The 18,340-nt window shown below is 44.6% G+C and overlaps 1 protein-coding gene across 30 annotated transcripts in view; it reads left to right on the plus strand.

The window, feature by feature from the left end:
* Nucleotides 1–18,340, plus strand: part of Nrxn3 (neurexin 3) — a 1,604,379-nt gene that overhangs the window by 523 nt on the left and 1,585,516 nt on the right. Inside the window, exon 1 of one of the 30 annotated variants that reach the window (XM_029484637.1) lies at nucleotides 2,252–2,289. The exons of the other annotated variants lie outside the window; for them this stretch is intronic. The gene's annotated coding sequence lies outside the window, so the exon portion shown is untranslated. Of the gene's footprint in view, nucleotides 1–2,251; nucleotides 2,290–18,340 lie in introns of those variants that run through there. 30 annotated transcript variants of the gene reach the window in all.

An 18,340-nucleotide genomic window follows, 5' to 3' on the forward strand; every position in this document is an offset into this window, starting at 1 on the left:
GGTTTCTCCTGGAAGTTGTGCTCTTTGGCTCGAGACGTTAGGAAAGTCAGAAAATGTTTTAGATTTATTATATTCTTCCTCTTTTTTTAATCACTTATTTGTTTTTTTATGACTTTCTCCTATTTGATTTGATTATTAATCCAAAATGATGTGTGTCTATCACTTCATTTTAGGTTCGTCTTTTTTTCCTTGACATTTTGAAGCCACTTTCTCTCTTTTCCTGAAGAAGGGACTTTGAGAATCACAAGAAGGCAAAATTAGATGGGGACAGGGATTTCCCTTAGCGTTAGAAAACTGAAGTATGTGTATGTGTGTACACACTCATATGTGTGTTTTTGGAGGGGGTGTGGAAAGGTCATTCTTTGTAAAATTTCAACTTGGACTCCTACTATCTTGAAGAGGCACACTCAAGAGGTGAAAAGGTTGTGTGTGTGTGTGTGTGTGTGTGTGTGTGTGTGTGTGTGTGTGTAGGTGCACAAGTGTATGTGTACTCCTTTCTTTGGATCAGTTACAAGGGAAATCTCCCTCCTCTGCCTTCCATTTGTTTATATTAATGATTTAGTAGCAAGCTTGTCTGAAAACTTGCACTCTGGGTAAGCACTGTGGGTTTTGCAAGCTCTGAGTGACCTTAAAGCCTGGTTTGATGTATTGTTTTTTTCTTTTCTTTTTCTTTTTCTCTCCCCCCCCCAAGCTCTGTGTTGTATCCAGAGTTTGGGCTCTCTCTCTCTCTCTCTCTCTCTCTCTCTCTCTCTCTCTCTCTCTATTTTTTTAACCACAAAACTTAACTGCTCTAAAAACATTGTACTGATTACAATGAAAAGACAAATCTGCCCCTCAGCCTCCATCCTTCCCTAAGCTAGTGATGTAATACCAACCTATGGACTCTGCTGCCTTGCAGGTGACTTATCTTGTGAGTACTTGTTAAAAAAATTAATTGCCCCTTTCCCCTATTAAATGCATCCTTCTTTTGATTTTTGCTCAGAAAAACGATAATGTGATGAGAAAATTGTATATGTATATATTTTGCACATTATTATTGTGTTTAGATAGAGCGGGTTTTCCCTTCCTTGAATTTTATTTTGTATTATTATTATTATTTGTTATTATTATTTTCATGCAAAGGTCAGAGATCGTGGAGAGCAAGTCTAGGATAGAGTGATCCCAGTTGGACCGCATAAGAGTAGATAGACTAGGAACTGTCTTCTCTCCGCTTCTTCTAGCTAGCTATTCCCGCTTTGGGGAGAGAGTGTTTCTTTTGCTACCCTGATCCACCCCAATATTCTGAATTAATTTCCCTGCCTTGGATCTAGAGGATGACCCCAGGAGAGAGGGGAGAACTCCCTGTCACACCTGGAGGACGGTGTAGTTTTGGGGGTCAGATGACCGTGTGTCTTTGTGATGAAGAGTCTGAAGGAAATTTGAACTGCCAGCACACTGGGTGACTTGGTTGCTGGGATAGTCTATCTGGGGGCACCTGGAGGTTAGTCAGGGGAGCCCACAGAACAGTCCCTTTCTTAATGTGCTGCTGTGGGTAGAGCCTTCCTACATCGTTCAAGGGCTTCAGCGTCGCCTTTCAAGTTACAATGGTCCCGCTGGCTATGATGGGCAAGTTTACCTAAGGGCTGCTGGGTACGTGTCGAAAGGATGGAGAGACCAGGCAAAGCTGGTATTTTTCTTTCTTAATCTTCAGGCTTAATCTCCCTAACTCATATCGGGGTAAACGATATTTCAGATGGGTACAGCTTGTACAGATGTATTCCTATTGTTTGATATTTGCTGTTATTGGGGAATGGAGTAAGGGCTCTTGGCCCATTTTCTGCAGCCCTGGGTTCACCCTGCAAGACAATCTTCCCTTCCAGAGAAAGGGGAAAAGGCTGGACATTGGAAGTTCGCTATTAAAGTGAGCAACAGGGCTGGGTTAGAAAAAAAAATATATATTTTTAACCACTGGACTGTGCAAATGCCCCTTTCTGGAGCTTTCTTGCCCTTTCTAATGAAATATTAATTTTTGGAAATTGCTTCTTAAGAAGTGAGACTAAGAATCAAAGAGATTCTAGATTTCGAGAGACTACTCCGTCTTTGCTTCTCTGGTAGCTCCCTAATATTTATTACTGGGGGGACTGATGGGGTATGGCCTCCGTTTTTCTTGGTTTCTTTTTAGTGCTGCGTTCCTATGTTGATGGTTGCTGCTTATATAAGGAAGGGATGTATCGAGGTGGATTGATGCTTGAGGTTTTGAGATCGGCTACTGAGATTGGGTGGCGGTTGGTGTGTTTGTCGATGTGCATGGTAGGAAGGTCTTTTCTTTTGGATGGTGGGGGACAAGGGAATGGTCGGAGAATGGTAGATGAGATGTTCCAGTGAATGGGGACGTGAGGGGACACAGAGGTGAGGTTGGAAGTCACCGATTTGCAGAATTTCTGTCCTGTATCCCCCCTTTCTCTCGCTCCTTGAAAAAAAAATCCATTATCTCTAAAAACACATTATTCTTCAATTGGCCTTTTAGAGAAGAGAGAGAGAGGGAGAGGGAGGGAGGGGAGGGGTTAATTTGGTGAGGGGGCTTGGTTGTAATTAGCCCACTGCTGCAAAACTGAGATACACAAATCCATCGGCACCAGCTTTGGGGGCTCTGAGAAGCAGCGGAGAGATGGGGTCGGGTTGTCAGCCTTGGATGAACAGTGTAGGCGGTGGGGTTGATGTTTGGGTATTGTGTGTGTTTGTGTCTCCGTGTGCGTGCAATTTTGTCCACTTCATCACCAATTTCACCTCCCTCAATCCTGCCGTAGTCTTGCCTTCCATTTCTATCCACCATTCCCTCTACCCTCTACCCAACCCCCTTTCCTTCAGCCCTTTCCATCTCCATGAAAAAATTTTGATTCTGATGACTATGCGGCTCTCTCTTTTTTTTTTTTTTTTTTGTCTTTTCGCTACACAACAGTGGTGCGATGGCCTTTCCTACATGCCACACGGATGCAGCCTTCTGATAGGAGGGCTAAGTCGGCACATCCACACACGCAACAGCACACGCTTTTGCACACACATTCTCTCACACGCAGGCGACCAAAGGCTTGATTGCATTCGGTTGATTTTGTTGCCTTTGCCTCTTCCCCCACTTCCATCTCCACCCACGGCCCCTTTGCCCATCTTCATGCAGGGAACCCAGGAACGCTGTAGCCTCATCTTCTTGCCACCGCTGCTGCTGTTTTACCCTCTTGCTTTTATGCTTTTCTAAATGCTGTGGTGTGTCGCAGTTCATGGGATTAGTATGTTGTGGGGTGGGGGTGGGGATACCTCACGAAGAGATGGGTAGATGACATTAATTTTTTTTTTTTTTGGGCCAAATAAGCACTCGGTGATAATGATCCAATTTAACCATCCATGAAATCTATGTTTGCGGCACACTGAAGGGAGGTTGCAGGGGAGAGCAGGGTCTGGACTGGATTATCTCTGGGGAACTTGATGCCTGGAGAGCAGACAGCCCCCACCCTTATGCTCATGGCTATGTGCTTTCACACACGCCAACACACACACAACCCTGATCAGTGGACTGTGTCAAGCCGGAGGGCACTGCAGAATATCCCTGAGACTTGTGGTTTGTTGGGAAGGTAGAGTGATGTCTTTGTCCTACCTAGCTCGCTGATATATAGATGGTGCAAGGTCTTGAAATTCTTGGTGGCCTTTGTGTTGCCTTTTTTTATGGGGGCTAGAATGGTGTTTGTGTTTTTTCCAGACAGAGCCATGTCTCCGATTGGATGACATGGGATTCTCGACCCTGTACGTGTGTGGTTCAGATAGGAGACTGACTGATTTTTTTTTTTTTTTTTTTTTTTTTTTGGTGCTGGGTGGCTGTTTGTAGTGGATGTCTGTCTACTGGGGAGGTGGAGTACTATGGGGAAAGGAAGGCAAAATTGGGGGCATTTATCAGGGGAGGGGAGAATAGAGTCTTCAAAGAAAGAGAAAAGAGGGTAGGGGGAGAAGCTGCTTGCAACTCTAGCAGGAAGCCTCAAGTGAGATTCCCGGTCCACCAAGCAAAACTGTGGGTGGGTGAGCTCAAGGGTGATGGGTGGGTGGATGGAGACCGAAGGGGGAGGAGGGACAGGTGGGTAAAATGACGGGTTTTCCCTGCTACCTCCCCAGAACGCTGGGCTGAGCTCAGAGGAAGGCTTTGCTTTCCCAGGAGGTATCAGCCACCTCTTGGGTGGTGTGGCCTTGTTGGAGGCTGCAGCCTGCAAGAACTGAAACTGCCCTTGGCCATGAGATCAGCTAGAATCTCCTGTTCTCTCTGGCTTCAGCTGCTTTCCTTGCCAGACGCCATTTTCCCCTTCTTCTTCAGCTAGAGGTGTGTCATGTTATTAGCAATTATAAGTGAAATTGAAAAACATAAAAAAAAAAAGTCCTTAAAGCAAAATGTGGATTGTCCCATCTCTCCTGTGTTGTTCTCTCTCCCTGGCACTGACCTTGAGGAGTTGGGGAGAAGGAGTTACGTCATTGCTGGGAAAAGGGGAGAGTTGGGGAGTTGGATGCCTGGGAGGTGGATTACTGTGGCAAAACCCAGAAAAGAACTTGCTCTCAGGATCTTGGGCTATACTCTCCTTGTATGGCCTTCAGATGTAGATGGGAGAGTTTCAAAAGAGGCAAGCATTGCTTCCCAAGCATGTCACCTGGAAATATATTCTGTCACAGTTGTGGTCAGGCCCCAAGGCCTTCTGTATGTATTTTTGTAGTGAAGACCCAGTTGTACTGCAGTGGTGATCTGTGGGCTAGCTGAGATAAGTACAGCTGGGCCAGCCACAGGTGGCTGAGCTTGGCTTGGGGCAAAGGCTGTGGTACTAGCAATCAGTCCCTTCCTGCAAGTTGTGGCTCAAATGACACCTCCTCAAAGGGACCTTTCTTGACCTGCTTTGTAAAATAGTCCCCTTTAATATTCTGATGGTACTCCTGCTCAGCTTACTGTCTTGACTTTTAATCATTACTGAATATTGTGTAAAATATTGATATACAGTATTTAATTTCTGCCCATAGAATTCGAGCTCTGTGAGGTCAGGGACTTTATTTTTATCTGTGTTCCCAATGCCGAGGGACATTCCTTTGCACATAGTGATAGTGGGTGGGTGTTCAATAAATATCTGCTAGTTGGAGGAAAGAAACATATGGGTTTGGGGATGGAGTTGCCTTTGCTTTAGCATGTTGCTTTCTGGGAGAGCTGAACTTTGCTCAGGGTTATCTTAGTTCTGCCTGCAAGTCTAGATCTGTTGAGGTAGTTGTCAAGTATGAACTTTCTGAGTTCAGTTGAAAGCTCTTTTCTCATGCTGGCTCAGAGTCACTATGCCCCCTCATACTCTCTCAACATCGTATCCCTCAGCAGTTTAGAAATGTGGTACTTATACACTACCTCAGACCCAAGATTTTTTTCTATGTAGCATCTCACTTAATCCTCCAAGTAATTCAAAGCAGCATACTAATATTATTTGCTCTATTGACAGAGAAGGAGACTCTGACATTACTAAAGATATCTGATAAAATGACAGATCAAGAGCTTGACCTCAAATGGGTCTTAGTTCAGAGCCTAATCTCATGGCCTTCATATTATGTTGTTAGAAAGAAAAGAAAAGTAAGCCATGTTTCTTTTAAGTGTCCTCAAATACAAAAGAGGGAAGTGAGGCTCAGTAACATTGCTCAGTGACATTGCCTATTGAAATTATATATAACACTGGTATGGACAGAGCTGGAATCTAGGTTCCCTGGATGCTGTTGTTATGGCCCTTCACAGCTGTCTCTCAGCTTTCCTTCATTCATCAGGGAGTGGGGTTTTGGTGAGAGAGGATGGTAGGTGTGTCTTGGAGGAGAACAAGTGAAATGTTTGTAGAGTTAAAGATATAACAGATGATGTTTCGGGGTTCTCAGGCTAGGGTGTTCCTGGGGAGCTCTGTTTCCAGGTTACTAGAGTCAGAGTGAGTCAAGGATATCTTTTGAAGGCATTAAAAGAAGAGACTCCACTCTGTGTGTGTGTGTGCTAGTGTGTGTGCATGCACACATGTCTGTGTGTATGTGTGCGCACTCATGTGCATGTGTCAGGGAGTGTGTTGAGTGTTCTCAATGTGCATGCCATCCTGCCCTAGAAGTTATAGGGGCTCCATGATGCAAGCAGCCCATGACTGCATCCTAACAGCCTGGAACTGAGGTGCTGACAGGCTTTCCCAGGCTGTTAGCTCTTGATTCTTAAGGAGGGATAAGTAGACCTACACACTATATGGTTCAGTTTTGTTCTCAGAGGATGGTTAGAGATACTAATGGTGTCAAGTATGTGTGAAAGTCTTACCAGTCTTCTCTGCTCTACCCTAGGTTTGGACTTGAATGATCCAAAGTGGGGATTGGAGATGGATGACCTTGAATGTGTGTTAGAGATTAATGATCCTAAAGAGGGGTTAGAGATGAATGACCTGAATAGGAGTTAAAGATTCTAGCCAAGAGTGCATCTGCTTGTTTGGAGGAGGTGAACAGAATAAAATGGAGCCTCAGAACCAGGGAAGGGTTATCCGTAGCCAGAACCTTGAAGCTTGACACCTAGTCATTTCTGTGTGACCTTGAGATGGTATAAATGAATGCTCTGGTTTGTTGACAGTTCCTGTTTAGGACTATGTCCTAGTCTAATTATTAGGTTTCAACGGTGTCCTGGTTTGGATGATAAGATATATGGTCATCCTTCTTTAAGATGACATCACCTACTTTCTCTTAATGGGACAGAAGGGTGTATGCTAGAGTCAGAAATCCAATTTTATCTCCAGGAGGTAGCCAAGAAGAGAGCCATTCTCTAGTGATGCTACCAATTTACAAAGGATTAAGACTTCAGTCTTCTAACTAGTCCCACTACCACTACGTCTCCATCTCTATCCCAAGCAGTCCTACTAGAGCTAATGATAACATTTGACTCCTGACTATGCATCACGCACTATGCCTAGGTCTTGACCTATGCTATCTTGCTTAGTTTTCTGACCACTCTGTAGGAGAGGAACAGTTATCATTTCCAAAAAGTCACGGAGGCTGAAGATATTAAGTAACATATCCAAGGTCACTAGGTAGGGAATGGCATGCCTAGCTTTGAAGCCTTTATTCTGTATCACTGTGCTGTGCCACATCCATCTATGGACTTGATGCTGAGAGCTGTCCCACACTCTGGGATATGCTTAAGAACTTGGTATGAGTCTGGGGAACTGGAATTAAAGAGTAAGGCTGATCAAGGAGAGGAACCGCTCCTAGATTTTTAAATATTGTTTTGGAAGTCTGTCTCCCATGTCTCAGTGACCTTTACTTTAAGTACCCACCCAAGGAGGGAGTTAGGTGGTTTGGAATGGTGGATAGTGGATAGACGATAGAGAACCTGAACCCCATCTCTCCTTTGCACTGTGATGCAGGGCCTTATGTGGATGGGAGGGGTGTGGCATTGTGCTGTCCATGGTCCTGGAATCTCACCTTTACTGTGAGACAAAGAGACAGTTGTGTAGCATCTGCCTCATCTGCTATTTCACTAGATGGGCTCCATCCTTATTTTATGGGGAACTTGCCAGTTGGAGAGACTAGCTAGCATATTTAAGATTGTCATCAAGAAACAGCAGGCCTAAGTTCCAAGCTTGGGTCTCAAAGGGGGCATGAAAAAGAGGGGGCATCGTTATTGATAACTAGAAGGGGGCATATTTCTGAGAGAAGTCTTCATATCAGTTCCCAATGTCTAGACAAGGCTTTAAGGTCTTCATCCTGGTCAGCCATCACTGGTCTCCAATTTCCTCACCATAGCTATGGCAAGAGACCTGCTGCTGACCTTAGCTTTGAATGAGTCTTGATTCAGTTTGGAGAAAAGCAGAAAATGGGACCCTGCATGGTGTCACAGAAGGGGTACCCAGACTTCCCTCTTTGTCCAAGGAGCAATAATATATGCACTCACTACAAGCTAATCCATAACCCCTCTGCCTTGTAGGGTAAAGGCAAGAAGGGGCTGGAGGCTTCTTTCCTGAGACAGGAAGAGAGAACCCAAGAGGGGAGAGACTGGGGATTTCCAGGCTGGTGGACCCAGAAGGAGGAAGAAGGAAGTTTTTCTTGGTTGAGAGGCAGGGACAAGGAGAACTATTTTTCTGACTGAGGGGCCCCTCTGCAGCCCCCAAGCTGAGCAGCATTAGCTTCATTGTAGTCCCATTGAAGACTCTGTTTATTTTTCCAATAATGTGTTAATTAAACATCGATTTCCGGGTAGAGGAAAGGGAATTGGATTGCCAGAACTAAATGGAGTGAGGCGGATTGGGAAGTGGTGAGAGGGGCCCCATGCTGGAGTCAGCATTCTTCAGGATCACCCCAAGAGGGCGGAGGGGTGCTGGGGCAGCCTTCTGGCTCCCAGTTTGCAAATGCTATCTCTATAAGAACCTTTGAGAGAGGCATTCTTTCTACTTTGGTTATCAGCTCTCTGTGGAATGTTGGTTCAAGGAGGAGGTACTATTATTTTCTACTTTTAGGAACATTTTTAGCTTACAGAGAGATGGTCTGCCAGGTTTTGCTCTTGGTACTCGCTAAGAGTTAAAATGTTTACTTAAGCAAACACAGAGTAGGCACTTTCTATAATTCACTTTGGAGATAAGAAAAGGCTCTGAGATATAACAAATCCAGAGACTAAGACTCAGCAAGGAGAAGGAAATGGCTTAGTAAAGCACGTACTTTGCTAGCAAAAGCACTTGAATTTGATGTAGTTGTAGCATCTTTTGTGATCCCATTGCCTGAGAGGCAGAGACAGCAGATCTATAGAGCTCACTGGCCAGTGACTCTAGTCTGTTGGTGAGCTCCAGATTCAGCAAAAGACCCTGTCTCAAAACATAAGGTGTAAAATGGTTGAGGTGGACATCCAGCCTCAAGCTCTGGCTCCCAAATTCATGTGTACACATATGCACACACAACTATACCTCACAAACGCACATGAACACAACACATACCACATGAACATAAACATATCCTTATACAGGCAAAAGAGAAGGTGTATTAGGCAAATTTAAACCATTAGTGGTTGTCAGAATAGCTACCAAACTGTCTAAGCTCCTTTAAAAGAAAAAAGGCATCCAATAGAAGCAAATAAAAGCATTTGATATTTTCTCATTGACTGGGATGGTTTGGGCTCTTACTGTGTGCCAGCAACTGCATTAAGTGCTTTGCACACAGGGTTGGAGGATTTAGTGGGTAGGTATCAGATCACACCACCTCTACTGTATAAATGAGGAAACTTCACTTGCCTGAAGTTGCAGATCTGGTAAATAGTGAAGCTGGAATAAAAGATAAAGATGTCTTTGAATTTCATTACCTTTTACTATATACTAAGAACATGAATTACAGCTCAGTAAGTTGCCTAAAGGTTACAGAAAACAAGAACCTGGAGATGAACCCACTGGTCAGATTGTGGACTCCAGGAATATCAGGTCTTACACTACAGATCCACATCTGAGCCCACATCTCAGACATCAGATGTCTGAGTAGAAGAAGGCATGTGTGTGTGTGTGTGTGTGTGTGTGTGTGTGTGTGTGTGTGTGTGTGTGTGTTTAGTTGGTCTAAATTCTAAAAGTACTTTACAGCTATAGTTCTCAAATTTTGCTGTCTATTAGAGCTATTGTATTAAGATTCAAACTCAAGCTGCCCTCTATAGCAATTTAGTTAGAAGTTTTAGGGACCTGTGCATCCTATTCAAAGTACCACAGGTTTCTATAACAGTGGCTCAGTGGAGCCTCTTGTATAGAACAGATAATGGAGGGCTGGAGTGGTTTTATACCTCTGCAATGAAGGAGAAAGTGAACAGGGACATACCCACAGTGTCCTGTGGGGCAGTACTCATGCCCATCATTTTCTTTCTTAATAGAAAAATAGCTTTCAGACACTGGTATTCATCAGATAAGGGAATCTTTGATAAGTCGTCCTCCAACCCTACCTGCTGATGTGAGGTGTGTGGAGAGGGTAACCCTGGAAACCATCTGCAAACTAGGCACTGTCTGGGGAAAAGGAGGGGTTGTAATATTCAGGCCAGCCTAAAACCTCTTGATTCCAGATACAGGAAGAGTCCTGCTGCCCTTTCCCCTAGAGGGCAAGAAAGAGGAGTATGTGGACTGCCATGGTCACCTGTTGATCTGTGGGGTTTGGCTCCCTTGGATCAGGACTTGATGTCCCCTGCTGCTGTGAGAAGGTCCATTTACTGGGACTGGGTCCACCATAGTACCTTGTTTTATAGCAGTACTGAGGGAAAGAAGCCATTCTCATTTTGGAGACACAGTAAACCCCCTCTCAGGCTTAAAAACAACAAAACAAAACAAAGCAAAACTAGAGTAACTCTTGCAGCAACTTGAGTGTTAAGAAGTATGTCAGCACCAGCCATGCTGGGGTTTCCCCCAGGGATCAGTAAAACATCTTCTCTGTGGCTCATTTTAAGCTTTTCTTCCAAAGCTGTCACAAAGTAGAGAAGAGTTGGAACCTTCCAGCTCTGGCTGGAAGGGACTGTGGTGATTATCCATGTCCATGTTAGTATTCTATTCATTTTTTCATTCATTTGTTCATCCAACAGACATTTATTAAACATCTACTACATCCAGGCACTGTACCAGGTTCTGGGAATACAGCCATAATTATGAGAGGCATTTAGTTTATCCCTCCTAGAATTTCAGCTTGGGTGGAATGGCAACTAGACAACACAAAAATATAATTACACATTGTGATGAGTGCTCTGAAGGAAAAGTACTGGGGGCTCTGAGAATGATAGGTCTGTAATTTGGCATGCTGGCACCAAGAGAGACAGCAGCTTGAACATATCAAGCACCCATTATAGTCAGGCAAGAATTGTGTAAGGGGTTCCCATACAGTACCTTATTTAATCCTCTCAGCAAATCTTTGGGGGGAGGGGCACATTACTATGCTTGTCTTTTTATAAAAGAAGAAACTGAGGCATGGAGGGTCACTCAGAACAGCACTAAAAATGAAACATTATGTTTAGATCCGAAGGAAGGATGAAAGTAGGAAAGGACCTAGAACGAGATGCTAAAGCAGGAAGAGATGATGATACAGGAGTAATAAGTTTAAGAGACTTGTGTGTGTGTGATGCTTAAAAGTATGAAGTGGATAATTGGTATTCACACCACGAAATTACCAGGCCAGGCCATTTTTATCTTGGCTATGTGCAATCATTCTACAAGGTAGATAGACTTCCCATGCTGCGTGGGTTGGACACAAGGACCACAATTTTGCCAAGGCAAACTGACAAATGTGTTGTTCAGGGTGAGGCACACCTGTGATCGTAGTACTAGGGAGAGGGAGGCAGGAGGATCAGGAGTTCTGAGGTCTCCATGGGCTAAGATGTGCTAGAGGCCAGCCTGTAGTACACAAAGAAACCCAACAGGTTAAAAAACCTCCACCACCACCACCACCACCACCACCACCACCACCACCACCACCACCACCACAACAACAACAACAACAAAAGACAGCAACAAAAGACAACAACAAAAAGATAAGAAAACAAAAATACTTATGCCTACCCCTCCATACTCTCCCCTTAAAGCAGCAGAGAAGAAAGTACTCATTCTCCTGGTTGCTCAGAGATCTTAGATGCTAGTCTTTTCAGGAAACACAGAATAGTAGAAATGCCAGCCCTTTTGTTGCAGGGGATGGAAGCCGGGCTTTGGGAGGTCCTGTACCAGTCAGGAGGAAAGCAGCTGGGAGTGACAGGGCTGCTTGGAGTCAGGTCCCTGGTCTCTTAGTTTCTGGCTATGAAATGATGTCATTTCCCAGTGTCAGGCCTTTGAGCATGCCCTGTCTAAGCTGCCTGAACCATGCCTTTTGAGTGGTGGTAATCACATGGGGAGGCAAGAGACTTGGCATCAGGAACTATAGACCTACTTCTTTTTTTTTCCAATTTTTTATTAGGTATTTTCTTCATTTACATTTCAAATGCTATCCCGAAAGTCCCCTATACCCCAACCCCCCACTCCCCTGCTCACCCACTCCCACTTCTTGGCCCTAGTATTCCCCTGTACTTGGGCATATAAAGTTTGCAAGATCATGGGGCTTCTCTTCCCAATGATGGCCAACTAGGCCATCTTCTGCTACATATGCAGCTAGAGACGTGAGCTCTGGGGGTACTGGTTAGTTCATATTGTTACAGACCTCTTCAGCTCCTTGGGTAATTTCTTTAGCTCCTCCATTGGGGGCTCTTTGTTCCATCCAATAGATGACTGTGAGCATCCACTTCTGTGTTTGCCAGGCACTGGCATAGCCTCACAAGAGACAGCTAAGGGTCCTTTCAGCAAAATCTTGCTGGCGTATGCAATAGTGTCTGTGTTTGGTGGCTGATTATGGGATGGATCTCCAGGTGGGGCAGTCTCTGGATGGTCCATCCTTTCTTCTCAGCTCCAAACTTTGTCTCTGTAACTCCCACTTCTTAAGGGACACAGGTAACCAACACAGAGGGATACTAAAACAAACATGTGATAAAGCAAGACTTCCTCTGCACTTGGAGGAGTCTACTACTCCTCCCTCTTGTCACAACCATCAGGTCCCGCCTTCTAAGCTGATTGGCCCAAGAGTCCATAGCCTATGCCAACAGCTCAGGTGACAGCTCTTGGTCTGGTTTCAGCTTCCAGCTCACCTTTCCTCTCTGCCTGTTGCTAGTGGTTGAGTTGTTTTTTCTTTTGCAAATCTGTTCTCACCAAGCACGTGTGTTTCCCCTTACATGCTCTCTTGAGGTTGACTCAATTTAGTTGCATGGTCCTCTAGCCAGCCTCAAGGTGATCTACACTAAGCAAATGGGAGTGGACCCTAGACAATGTTCAGTGCTTTAGGTTCTGGCCTTGGGTCAGAAACCATGAGAGATGGGCAGGAGGATGTTGAAGGAGACAGGAGCCAAGATAATGGGGCTCTGATGAAATTAGAATTTTGGCAAGTTTTCCAGGATGTGTGATTTGATTCTTTGATATTGTTTCCCTAACTTGGAACTCAGCAAGTTTGATGTGGGGACAGATGCCCCATGGAATAAAGGCTCTTCCATGTTCTGACTGTACTCTCTTCTGAAGAATTTAAGGCTAGTTCTTGCCAGGGGTAAAGTTGGGAGTGGACAGGCTAGCTAGCTAGCTCTCTACTTGGGTTCCACCAGGGATAAATGGATGGGACCACCTCTGTACTGGCTTCTGATAATGGCGAGAGCAATGTTCAAAGGAAACAGTTTGACTCTCTAGCTTCCTGAGATCTACACAGAGAAGAGAAGGCAGGCCACCTTCTGTGGGAAGGGGCAGTTGTGTGGGTGGTATGAAGGCTGACAGGAGTGGGGTTCGGAATGTATATGCTCATCACTTAGTCATTTCTTTTAGATATGTGAGGTTATTATTATTTTTCTAGCATCTAAATGCCTATAAAAATGACTTAATTTTTCTTACTACAAAATAGTATGTGTGTGTGTGTTATAGAATATTTAGAAAAATTCTGAAAACAAAAGGAAAGAGACACCTGGCAGTTCCCTTGCCAGACGGTCAACTGATGAGGGGAGTTCTGGTGGCTGCTTTTTCTGGCCTAATTTCTAAGCATTTGCAATCCTGGACATGTTCTTTTGTTTTTAAAGAAGTTCATTCACTCATTTAACAAGTACTAATCGAGCACCCACTCTTTGCCAGGCACTGAGATCACATTTTGGAAGCTGTCACACTAGCCTGGTTTTTCACTTAAAGATGCATCACGAACTCGCTCCCACAACAGCCACTCATGTCTCCAAGCTTCCAGATTTAGATTTTGGGTGTAATGAGGCAGTTGGCAAATGTTGCCATCTCAGGTCTTATCTTAAGAAGGAGGGGAAGCCTGCTGAGCTCCTCTGTCCTTGACACCCCCTTGAGAGTAAAATGTGTCCTTTTGCCCAGAAGACAAGTGAGAGGCAGAGGAAACCTTGGAAGGTGAAGACAATGCTCCCCCAGTCTTTAGTTTTAGAACCTGGATTTTTTTCTGAATGAACTGTTTGGAGAGGGGAAATTCCATTTTCTTACATGGCATTTGGTTCCTGAGAGAATGGGGGGGTGTCAATGCAGAAGTGAGGGCCAGGACCCTTTAGAAGACTTGCTCCAGGGGGCACAGATTGACAGGTGAACTAGAGCTGGAGCCCAGGTTGCTAGGTGAAATAAAAGCTCACAGATAGATGGAGGGTGGATATGACACAAGCCGTCCAGCCTACCCTACAGGGACAGAGAGCCTTGCTTGAGTTAGGGATGCAGATTTAATCTCACCACCACTCAATGCATATCTGAAGTCCCACCTTCTCCTGGGAGGAGTGTGAGCAAGAGAGAATAACATGCTCTATAGTGCCATTGTAACTTACAGAGCAAGGTGGTGCAGCGAGGACTTCCACAAGTTCAGTGGCACACCTGTCTATCAGGTACTCCCTTTGCACAGGGCAGAGTAAGGGATGCTAGGTATAAAGAGAATACTGTCCTCCCTCTTAAGAGGATGCCTATGCAACTGCATACCATCACTTCAAAGAAACCTGACAGTGTGGGAGAGAAGGAACCCTGAGGTTTCTGTGGAAAGGGTGATGGATGACCTCCTGCCAAGGGTGGAGATGAGGAAGGGTTCACCAGTGGGTTGGAATGAAGTTAGATAGGGATGACAGGGAAGAAAAACCAAAATAAAAAAAAAAAAAAAAACATGGAATTTCCCCATGTACCAAGAGGATATTTTTTACCTGCCCCTGACCAGAGGGTAAAGTGCAGAATTGGAGGAGGGGCTGCAAAGGTACTCTCAGGGGACGGTAGATGTGACTCTGAGGGTCCCCAGATTTGACTTAGCCTAGTTATGTCTCCTATAATCAGTGCCTCTGTCTGGCCTTGCTCAAAGTAGTCAAAGGTACCCGTGGCTGTACCTCTTGCCTTCAAGACAGAAAATGCTTTTCCCTCTTGCCAATGGATCAAAAGTCTCATACTTCATTTCATTCAGACCAGCCTAGGTCGCATGTCTCTATTTAAACCAGTCACAGAGCACTCTGGTGCTGGGGTGGAGGCAACCTATCCCCTACCATGTGGCTGCTTCTTGATGATGGATAGGAATAGCAGTTGCTTGCGAGAAGCTTGAGGGTGGGCAAAGGTAGTTAAGTCTTTGTGTGGGTATTCCTGTCAGAGCAGTCGCATGGTTTGACGTCTTCCTGCAGGAATAGAACAGTCGCTGTGGAACCTTCCCTGAGTTTGGTGGTGAGGACATTGCTTGTCTGACACAGGCTCTGGTCCCTCAGTAGAAGCCAGCCACCAAACTGGGCCAGTGAGCTAAGTCCAGAATAGGGCCCACGTGGGCGTGCCTGACTCATCCTGGTGTACATGGGGAGGAGGCAGAAGAGGCAGAGCAGGAGGGTAACTACAAAGGGCTGAGTGAGCCAGGCTTTCTTAGTTCTCAGTGCTCTCCCCCACCCCCTTGGTTCTTTAGATAAAAAGTGCCATGGATCACCTAGGCCTGAGGATTAGTGCTTTCCAGGAAAGACCTCTCAAGGGCCTTGGGCTCTCCAGGCAGAAGCTGGGGGCCCAGAAACCGAGTTCATGCTTTGTAGACCCTAGTTTTTTATTCCTTTGCAGCTTGCTTATGCTTGCTCAGCTCTAGTACATGCTTTGATTGATGGCTACCTTGGCAACATTACCATGTCTCTGGGCATCTGATGGTTTTAGGACTGCTGTGCTGGTTTCTGTTCAGTTAGATGGGCCTCTCTGTTCTCTGGATAGTGGAGAATTAATTTGCTTTAGGCCTCAGAAGTCACAAAGATGCATTTTTGTTGTTGTTGTTGATTTTTGCTTCCTTGCAACCCTATACATCTGTCTGTCTGTCTGCCCGTCTATCATAGATCCATTTTAAGGTAAGACTTCCACCCTGTGCTGACCAAAGAGTTTCTTTGACTTCGCAATTTCCTTCCTATATTGTAGATTTACTGACATAGAGGGAAATTAAACAGGGATTTGGGATAGAGATGGCTACAGGGCAATAGCATGATGCTGACTGCATGGCTGGGCTGCTCTGAGCTGGTTCTTGGGTGAGCTGTAGACTTTGAATGCTGGTGAAAGACACATGTTAGAATGTTAGGCTTCTCAGTCACCAACCCTATGACCTTGGACACTTGACATTTAAAGTTTGTGAAATAATCAGGTGTGATACCTTGTTCTACTAGGAGTGTTTCTGGGTAAGTGTGTGTTTCTTCTTTTTAAGTGGCTCTGGTGTGGCAGTGAGAATGAAGCTCTGAGTTATTGAGGCCTTCATGTGCTCACACACACACACACTGCCTCAGCTTTCTGTGTGTGCTATCCAGGTTCTCAGGGTGAGGTGGCTCAGAGAGGGAGGGTTAGCAACCTCAGTTTAGTGGAGAGAAACACAGAAGTTCAAAGAGGTTAAGTAATCCTCCCAAGGCTTCTTAGCAAGTTAGTGAGATGTGTAACTGAGAGTTTTCTTCTTGAAGCATGCAGTGGTTTGGATTTGAAGAGATATAATGAGCGACGTGTGTACGTGGGGTTGGGGCATGCATGGAGACTTAGTAGTAATACCTTGTTTTTTATGTATTTATTATTTACCTCCTCAGTGTGTAGATAATTCTGTGTAAGTCAGAAGTAATTATAAAATGTCTGTAGTTGGGGATGGCCTAGGGTTGATTAACTCGATTAATGTCTAACTCATGGTTTATTGAAACATGACTGGAACCTTCAAAGTCTGAAGTCAGAATTGTCTAGACAATTGTCTAGCTATGTGGCCCATAGCTCTGCCATGGCCACAGCAGTGAAGATGGCAATGATTATTTCGTGTTGATCAGATTCAACCTCCAGGAAGCTCCTGTGAGAGAGTATAAGGTAACAGTTTCCTTCTTAGGCAGATCTCAGTGTATGGACAAGGCTGGCTTGGAAGTCATGATCCTTCCTCTCCTGTCTTGTAGCTTCTGGACAACTGTGCTACCTGCTGCCCCTTTTCACTGACCCTTTTCTTTCCTAACACCCCTGTAGGGTTTTGAGAGGAGTATGGATCAAAGAAGTTAAGAATGAGGTTCATGGAAAAGGTGTAAGGATAATTTTGGGCTTTTCAGGGGTCATATGGTAAGAGTTAGGGTAGGAAGTAGGAAATATCATTGGGTAGTTTTTAGTGGGAGGAGTCATATCAGGGGCTGAGGAACTTGGGCTTTTAGTGATAAATTTACATAGGAAGCACCTACAAGCCTGAGGATGCCTTCTTTACACTTCTGTAGGTTGATATGGTCACCTTCATTCTAGAGATGGAGAAACTGGGCAGAAGAATTTAATTGCTCATGTCTCCTAGATAGTAGACCATGAACCAAGATTTTTAATAGGGGTACAGGTTCTGGTACTTTGTGATCTCCAGGCTCTAGGTTACTCCCAGCTCTACGCCAGTTTGGTTCAGGGTTTTGGAGCCTAAGTGTAGCTTCATGGAGGAAGCTGGAAAGACCAATGGGATGGTCAGGCTCCGTGATTTGTTTGGATCTCAAGTTGAAGACCATTGAGGCACTGTCAGGACAAATCAGGATACCAACCAATAAGAGTTAGATGACCACACTGCAAGTCTGATGCCATAGACACTTGGGAAGTAGGGACAGATTGCAAATGTCAATGTATGGATGGCTCAGGTTAGTAGTCAGGAATCCCATGTTTATTGAACTGTCCTTGGTCATATGGACTTTATAGTCTAGACTCATTAAGACCCAAGGCATGGGCTCAGTGTGACTCCAGTAGGAATGCAGTGAATCTATTTGGTTTGCAAACTTCAGGCAAGTTAAGTTACCTCCTCCTCCAAATGTTGGATTTATCCATTATAAAATAGAAAAAGTCACACCTACCCTGAAGACTGGTTGAGAATATTTCATGAACCATCAGAGAGAAGTGTGTGTGGTCTTAGACTTATGTCTGGCTTGAACCTCTCTCTAATTCATAATGCACAGATGGATCTACCCATTTACCATATCAGTTTATGTAATCTGAAATCAACTTCAAATGTATGTATTATCCCTACTTTAGAAATAGGTTTTTCTACCCTGCGACTTGCTCAGACTTATCAAGAATTTTCCCTCATGCCTTTTTGTCCTCAAACCTCACACCCAGTCTACAAGCAAAACCAGACTGCTCATCTTAGACATGGACCCAGAGTAGAAGCATACTTTTTACTCCTATGGTCTACACTTTCCCCCTTTCCTGATATAGTAATGGCTTTCACTCATCTTGTGCTAATCATGGATGCTGTACATTTTTTTTACTCTATTTTGTACATTTATTTATTCTCTCTCTCTCTCTCTCTCTCTCTCTCTCTCTCTCTCTCTCTCTCTCTC

This window comes from Mus caroli, chromosome 12 (genome assembly GCF_900094665.2).
Source record: "Mus caroli chromosome 12, CAROLI_EIJ_v1.1, whole genome shotgun sequence".
NCBI classification, from domain to species: domain Eukaryota; kingdom Metazoa; phylum Chordata; class Mammalia; order Rodentia; family Muridae; genus Mus; species Mus caroli.